This window comes from Scleropages formosus, chromosome 10, assembly GCF_900964775.1.
Source record: "Scleropages formosus chromosome 10, fSclFor1.1, whole genome shotgun sequence".
NCBI classification, from domain to species: Eukaryota; Metazoa; Chordata; class Actinopteri; order Osteoglossiformes; family Osteoglossidae; genus Scleropages; species Scleropages formosus.
Window position 1 is genome coordinate 18,365,768 of NC_041815.1, and position 8,639 is coordinate 18,374,406.

The following is an 8,639-nucleotide window of genomic DNA, read 5'->3' on the forward strand; positions in this document are numbered from 1 at the left end:
ATGATACAGAAACAATTGGTTGTTTTTCTTCCCTCAAGCATGACAAAAATTCAGCCATAAATTATATTAATTTGTTTGCATGTCTTCAAACAACTTATCATTTTATAAATATTCTCTATAATATTTGTCTATGCCAGTGTTGTTTCAGAATTATGCACAATCTGGTAAAATTATATCCTTATCTTTTGAAGGTAGTTATGATGAAACTTAAATACTATTTGGTTTAATAATAATTTGTCATTGAGCTACTGATTTAAGGAAAGCATAGCTGTCTGCAGCCTTGTTTTCTAGAATGTCAACAGTTAGCAAGGTTTCACAGGCAGAAGATGTTTATGTACATCACGGCTGCAGTATGTGTGATCAAAAGACAAATCTGAATTTCTTCATTAAAAAACAGCTCACAAAATGTGTAAGAATTGAAATTCCTTTGTAGTTAGCTAAAAAATTTTGGCTAATGAACAAATTAATTCACTAATTAGTACTCAGTTTTCACCATGGAAGAATAAGTGAACATGACCGCTGTTTATATAACACAAAACAGTGTGTGATAAGTTTTCAGCCTGCAATGGCACAGTACTCTATTACGGACATTCCACTGGTGTGGGTAATGTTTCATGAGAAATCGTTACATTCTTCTATAGTTCACAGAAATGTGGTTTTAACAACAACAAAAGTAGACACTTTGTATAGGGCTTAGCTGTAGATGCAAGCTATTTATCAATGTTTACAACAAGGAAAATGGAAACAGAAAAATTCAGGTTTATAGCACACAGCAATGACAAGTGGCAAAGCACCGGGGGTGGTTGAGATTCTCCTGGAACTGCTTAAGGCCCTGGATGTTTTTGGGGCTGTCATGGCTGACACGCCTCTGCAACGTTACATGGACCTCGGGGACAGTGCCTTTGGATTGGCAAACTGGGGTGGTGGTTCCTATCTTTAAGAAAGGGGACCGGAAAGTGCGTGCCAACTATCGGGGTATCACACTTCTCAGCCTCCCTGGGAAAGTCTATGCCAGGGTGCTGGAAAGGAGTCTCCGGCAGATAGCTGAACGTCGGACTGAGGAGGAACAATGTGGATTCCGTCCTAGCCGTGGAACAATGGACCAGCTTTTTACCCTCTCACGGATAATTGAAGGGGCATGGGAGTTTGCTAATCCAGTCTACATGTGTTCTATGGACTCGGGGAAGGCCTACGACCGTGTTCCTCAAGAAATTCTGTGGGAGGTGCTTCGGGAGTATGTGGTTCTGGGGCCACTGCTGTGGGCCATTTGGTCTTTGTACACATGGAGCGAGAGCTGTGTCTGCATACTTAGCCTTAAGTCAAGCCCGTTCAGTGTCGGTGTTCCCTTTGGCACCATCACATGGATGCCTCCAGCATGCACTGGAACAGTTTGCACCCAAATGTAAAGTGATGTACTGTAGTGGTGAAAGAGGAGCTGAGCCATAAGGTAAAGCTCTCTATTCACTGCTCAGTCTACATCCCTATCCTCACCTATGGTCATGAACTCTGGGAATAAAATCATGGATACAAGGGGCTGAAATGAGTTTTCTCTGCAGGGTGGTTGGACTCACTCTCCATGATAGGGTGAGGAGTTTGGCCATCCGGGAGGAACTCAGAGTAGAGCAGCTAATCCTCTACATTGAGAGGAGCCAGTTGAGGTGGTTCGGGCATCTGATAAGGATGCCCCCCGGGAGCCTCCCTTTGGAGGTATACCAGGCACAGCCAACTGAGACAAGAGCCTGAGGTCAGCCCAGAACCCGCTGGAGAAATGATATCTCCCAGTTGGTCTGGAAGCAGCTGGGGATCCCCAGGGTTGAGCTGGAGGAAGTTGTGAGGGACAGGTATGTCTGTCTGGGCCTCTCTGCTTTCCTTATTGCCACCACAACGCTTGTAGGACAAGTGGGCAGGAAAATGGATGGATGGAGCACGCAACAGCAAGTTTGCTCACTCTGCTTTTAGAAGTGGTAAAACTAACAGTTTGATTTTCCCAATGAGCAAAAATGGGAAAAAAAGTGCTGAATGAGCTGGGTCAGTTTCACCAACTCATGTTGGTAAAATGGAATTTTCATCAATCTTTACATTTACGGAAAATCAATACTATATTTTTAAGAATTTTTTTTACAGTAAGTAATATAGTAATAAGATCATTTTTATTTTTACATTTTACTTACAAGGTGAATTTGTATTTTTTTGTGTTATATTTGCAATAGGTAGAAGGTAATGCTACTATGGAAGACAAACTGTAGCTGTTCAAGAAACCTTACCAAAAGACCTTAGTCTGCTGATGATGTTGCTTGGGTCACAAACTACACTGTAGGAGGTTGGAGTTTGATTCTCACCATGGGCTGCCCCCCGTTGAGCTGCTATATTGGTGTTGGTAGTGGGATATAAATTCATAATTGGCAATCACACAGGTGCCAAGTAAGACCATCAGGGAATTCTGCACTGCTCACACTTTGACTTGACACTTCATGAAAATTCAGAATACAAGCGCACAGGCAGGAATTAAGATCAGCAGAATCACTACAAAACTACACTAGTAAGGACAATCTTCTTGGCTGGCGGCATTTAATGTTGACATATGCTTGTAGTGTTAGTAATATTCACCCATAGCTTTTTTGACTCAATAAGCAATGCGAGAAGCAAATGATAGATATGAGAATGTAATGAAAGAGCAATCCCTGAAATCACTACATTACGTATTGAGCAAAAAGCTAGTTGAGCAGCTTCTGTTTTTTGTTCTCAGCGATTTGATAAATTTAACTACCATCAAAAAGTTCCGTACTGAAAATGTTACTGTGTTAATCCAGTAAAATGGACATTTATTTATGTTTTGTAAAATAATTCCCTCCCTGCCAACAGTTTCATCTCATTTCATAATTATAGGTCTTCTTTGTGAAGCGCTCTTGGCAAACAGAGTCACGTTGTGACCCATCATTTTGGCAAATTGGTGCTGAAACCGCTGACGTGAATTGAAATGGAAAGTGCAGCAATCCTTACCTGCTAGGTCTGACACACACCAGAAATCTGCTGCCTTTACCACACCCAAAACAAATTAAATCACAGATAATGCCTGGCATGTGAAAGTAGCATGTTTAACACACCCAGTGTTTTGGCTTCTCCTGCTGCTAACACACAATTCAGTGTCACTGAAGCGCAATCCTGACATGTTTATTGTTCTAATTGTTATGTTGTTCCTAATAAATGTTACATGCAAGTGTATCTATGAAGAGAAAGATGAACAGTAATCGAAGCGGCTGCAGAACAGTTACTTTTTAAAGAAAGTTTTCATTTTGTTGTTGTTGTTTTTTTCAATTGAAATGTATAAGTTCATGTTTGTGTCGTGTTATTTCTTTAAGGGCGGGGGCACAGCGGGTTTGGCCGGGGCCCGCTCTCTGCTGGGTCTGGGGTTCGAGTCCTGCTTGGGGTGCCTTGTGATGGGCTGGCGTCCCGTCCTGGGTGTGTCCCCTCCCACTCCAGTCTCGTGCCTTGTGCTGCCGGCCTAGGCTTCGGCTCACCATGACCCCAGCTCGGGACAAGCGGCTTCAGCCAGTGTGTGTGTGTGTGTGTGTGTGTGTGTGTGTGTGCGTGTTTAAAGATTATTTAATGTCACTGCACGGCACACCTCCGCCTGACAGATTAACCGATTTACATGTGATAAGAAAGCAATTTATCTTCTTACTGGTTCCAGTAAGGGAGGGATAAGGAAAATTCCAGTACTTATTTCCAAACAAGCAAGGAAGGCTTTTGTTTATGTGTTCACGTTCCTTCTCTGACCACTCCTAGGGACAATACAAGGAGGACAAAAGTGGGTCAAAGTTTTACTATTTCTGCAAACACTGCAATCTGTTTTCACTGCATGTTCAGGTCATCTCACAAGTAGCCTGGCTAGAACATCTGTGAGAAGAAGGGAGGTCGAGACACAACTGAAAATACAGACAGTTTACTGCACTCGAGGGTTCAATATTTGATTAAAGATGATTAAATCCACTCATGTCCTTTGAACGACCAAAAAGTAATTAGGAAATTAGTCCAAAATGATTTAAATTAAGGTATTTGGACAAATAGACTTTTATTTTTAATATTTTGTTACCATTAATAAATTCTCTTCTAGCACATATATTGCGAGTTGAAAATCTGAGTTAATGTATTTATTTTTGAAAGGACCCCTTTTTCACCTTTTACTTTTTTTACAGACAATTTCGTTCCACTGGTTCACCTGAAACATGTCTTTACTTGTTGGGAGGAAACTGGAGGACCTAGAGAAACCCACACAAACATGAGGGGAACAGGAAAATTCCACACAGACAGAGCCAGATTTGAAACCATGCCCAAACCCACAGCTCGGAGCTGTGAGGTATCAGCACTGGCCACTATGCCACTGTGTTTTTCTTTTGGTTAATTCTTAGCTCCTTATAGCTACCGGTAGAGACACACACACACACACACACACACACACACACACACACACATTTTCTGAACCGCTTGTCCCATACGGGGTTGCGGGGCCAGTAGAGACATAGTCGTCGCAATCAGTCGGACTCCATGGCACTTGACCTCTTTTATATATGAGCACACATTTTATATATATATAATATATATATATATATATATATATATATATATATACACATACATATAGTATGTTTATATATAAATATATAATCACAGAGGGTGCGATGGTGCAGTGGGTTGGACCAGGTCTTACTCTCCAGTGGGTCTGGGGTTCAAGTCCTGCTTGGGGTGCCTTGCGGTGGACTGGTGTCCCGTCCTGGGTGTGTCCCCTCCCCCTCTGGCCTTACGCCCTGTGTTACCGGGTAGGCTCCGGTTCCCCGTGACCCCGTATGGGACAAGCGGTTCCGAAAATGTGTGTGTGTGTGTGTGTGTGTGTGTGTGTATATAATCACACACACACATTCATATATATATTAAACATATGTATATACATAGTGGGTGGCACAGGGAGTAGTGCTGCTGTCTCAAACTTCCTGGGTGATGCAAGAAGACGTGGGTTTGATCCCCAGTCAGTCTGTGTGGAGTTTGCATGTTCTCCCTGTGTCTGTTTGGGTTTCCTCTGGGTGCTCTTGTTTCCTCCCACAGTCCAAAGACATGCTGCTCAGGTTCCCCCATAATGTGTGAGGGACAGAGAGAGTGTGTTTTACTGATGCATGGATGAGTAACCCCTTGTAAGTAGTGTATCTAGCAGTGTAAGTTACCTTGGTGAATAAGGTGTGTGGGCTGATAACACTACATAGAGCTCATTGGAAGTTGCTTTGGAGAAAAGTGTCTGCTAAATAATTGTACATGTACACATATGTAGGGCTCGACTCAACAGCACTTCTGTTCATCCATAGCTGCTGGTGTCACTATTTTAATTGTAAATGTTAATGCATATTGTTGAAATTGTTACTGAAGTAGCTGGCAGTGTAATCCAAGGAGTTTCATTTCATTTGCATCTTCCAGGTCACTCACAATGCTGACAAGACTGTTGCTTGAATTCACAGGTTGAAAAGCAAAAGTGCAAATCAAGTGTCTTTTGTAATGAAAATAATAGCATGCAGTCTTCATGAATGACATACTAAAAATGAACCCCTTGGAGAAACAGGCTTCCAGAGTAACACCTTGCATTGCACACTGGCCAGACATGACAACATCAGTGTTACTGTAACTTCGTACAGCACCACTGTGTTATGCTGGTCCTCTGCCTATGGTTAAGTCTGAGTGCAGCCACAGTTAAGCAGTATGATGTGCAATACCACGCCAGTGAGGCATTACTGTACTGCAATATGGTGATAAATGCTTTGTTTACATCCTGGTGTGAACACAATGTTATCAAGTGGTGATAAATGACATTTGTTAGAAATGACAACCCGACAGAGCCACAGCAAATAATCATATAATCTTTATTACAAAAACTCTTTCCCCTTTTTTGGTCCAGGATATTTATAGCTGTGAATTACAAAACTGGGGAATAAGTTGCTTTGTGTCGCCAAAACCATTTGCAACACGTCATGAGCTCAGCCAAATGTTTCTGCAAAAACCCCACTTACTAGTGAGCCACCATTAGTAGCGCTACGAGCATCCTTCATACAGAGGAAGGGATAATGCCAGGTTTATACGTTATCAAAAGAGTTTCATATTCATATTGCAATCACTATCGTTCAGTTTAGTGCTGTTAAAATTAAAAAATAACTGAAACCTCTTCTGTCTTGAGTTCTGCAAATCAAGTTATTTTTTTTTAAACTTTAAATTGAACTTTGATTCTATTCTTTTCTGGGAACGCCATATCTGTGTACCTGTTCTGTGTTTAATGTTATTTGCTTGATAAGGTCTGGAAAAGGTTATGGTGAAGGACTGGAAGAATGAGAAAATTTTCAGACATGAACAGCTACTGTCCTTAATTTCAGACATTGCGGCCAGCGGTAACGTAGGCCCCACCACTTTTCATTGTGCTGCTGGGGAATGTTCATTCAAGGGAAATGAGCACTAGGTGTGGCCATTTAGCCCTGAGGCAAACCCTTTTTAAAGAGGAAAGTGGGCAATTGTAGGAGGAAGGGTGACCTAGACTTGACTTTGTCTACGTAGTTTATAAATAATGAATTATTTAGTATTTTATTCTCCAACTCTGAAAAAAGTTTTCATGTTTCCTTTCTTTGCTTATTGTTCTGCTTGAGTCAATCAGTATTTTTCTTTACAATTATTAGCAATTTCTTTTTTGTTGATTCATGGGTTTGAAAACATAGTAAGAAAAGTAAAAGTCAACCTATTAGCCCTCAAAATTAAGTCTTTTCCAGACCAGACACTTCCTGGTGTATAATACATGCGCAAAGTCAGTTGTGACATATTTCATGTTAATGAGCATTTTTCAAGTTTTGCATGTATACATCGTACGTAAAACATTGCAGAAATGTACATTTAAAGTCTGATGTTAAGATGAACTGTTTTTACACAAGTCTATAGCTTGTTCTGCCAGATTTGTCTCTTGTTTTGCTCCATCCGTTTTCCACACGGTCAAGATAAAGTTCCCAACAGGCTTCATGCTGACAAGAAGCTGTGCCATAATATTTTCCTATCACTGAATTATTTTTTCAAGCAATTTCAGTCCAAATGAAATCAAGATCCCTTCCCTTTTGAAATTTCACATCTTTGCGTAGGACGTGTAATAATGACCAAGACACAAAAATCAGGTATAAATCTTAACTATCACCTAGAGATGCTGCAAGGATCATGACAAGGATATACGTGTGCAGAATTTTGCTGCAATCACTGCTAGTTGAATTCTCTTATAGAAGTTGTGCTTGGCCCTCAAGATTACAGTTTGTTGCCCTTAGATTCCCTCCCATAGAAGGGTTAGGTATGTAATGTAAATACACGATAAGGGTTTCCATTTTCAGTTTTCCACTGAATTGTTATTGAAAAGTTATTGCCAACCCATGCTGATTGCAGTCAGTAGTATCAGCTGACCTTTGGCTTATGTGTCTTGTTGTATGTAAGGTTTACACTGGGAGAAAGAATCTCATGACCAACTAAATACTACATGGTCCTATTTGTAAATAATGTGTTTTTTAATTTAAATTTCAAATATCATTTAGATCGACCATTGCTTGCATTACTTGATCATACATACTGTAGGTGATATGCAGTAGATGCATATAGCGGGCCAGCAAGTAGCACAGCTGCCATTGCATTCAAAAGAACCAGGTTCAAATCCCCCCACTTTCTGTTGAACCCTTGAGCAACTTACTTACCACAGACTTTCTCCAGTAACAATTACAAATCTGTATAAATGGAAATAAACACTGAGTTGCTTTGGAGAAAAGTGTCACCTGAATAAATAAATGCATTTGATTCTGCTTTGTTTAAAAGAATAATTTAACACAGTGGTAACGCTTGTAAAAGTTTGCCATGTAAACATTTTTAGCCCAAACTGAATTTTCAAGTGATGTAAAACATATTCAGATGTTTTCCACATGCCTTCAGCAACACATTGATGAAGGTTTATATCCTTGTATCTTCAGTGCTAAACAACAGTTATTTTATGGACTGAGCCACATTGCTCTGTTTAGCTAACTAAGCACTTAAGACATGATAAGGTGGTATTATAATTACTTGTTTTGCACTTGCTGGGATTTCACCGTTAACCTTTCTCAGATGGAAGTGTCAAAATACACCAAATATCCTTTTTATTTTCATTGCACTGAGTTTGTATTTCCATTTATAATTCACCATCACCTTTTCTTTTTTTTTTTACATTCAGCAGGTAAGTTTTGATTTATATTTACAATAATACATAACCTTGTAACATTTTCCAAATATCCTACATAAGCTCTTAATAACACCTTTACAGGATAAGAATCAGGCCTTTATAAATGCTTCTCTCAGCAACCACTGATTGCTAGGTAACAAAACTCTAAGAGCTTTGAATAAATGACCTTCATTTGCAATGCATCATCCCTTCATGAACAGTACATCAGTATAAATTATATACAGCTTTATGAAGGCAACACTGTTTGAAGGGTCCTTCCATGAAAAAATTACAAGTCACTCAAAGGATTTCTCAAAAAAATGTTAAAATTTCACATATTTGGTTAACTAGTAAACCACTGAGGACTTTATTTGAATTAACAACTTAAACAATA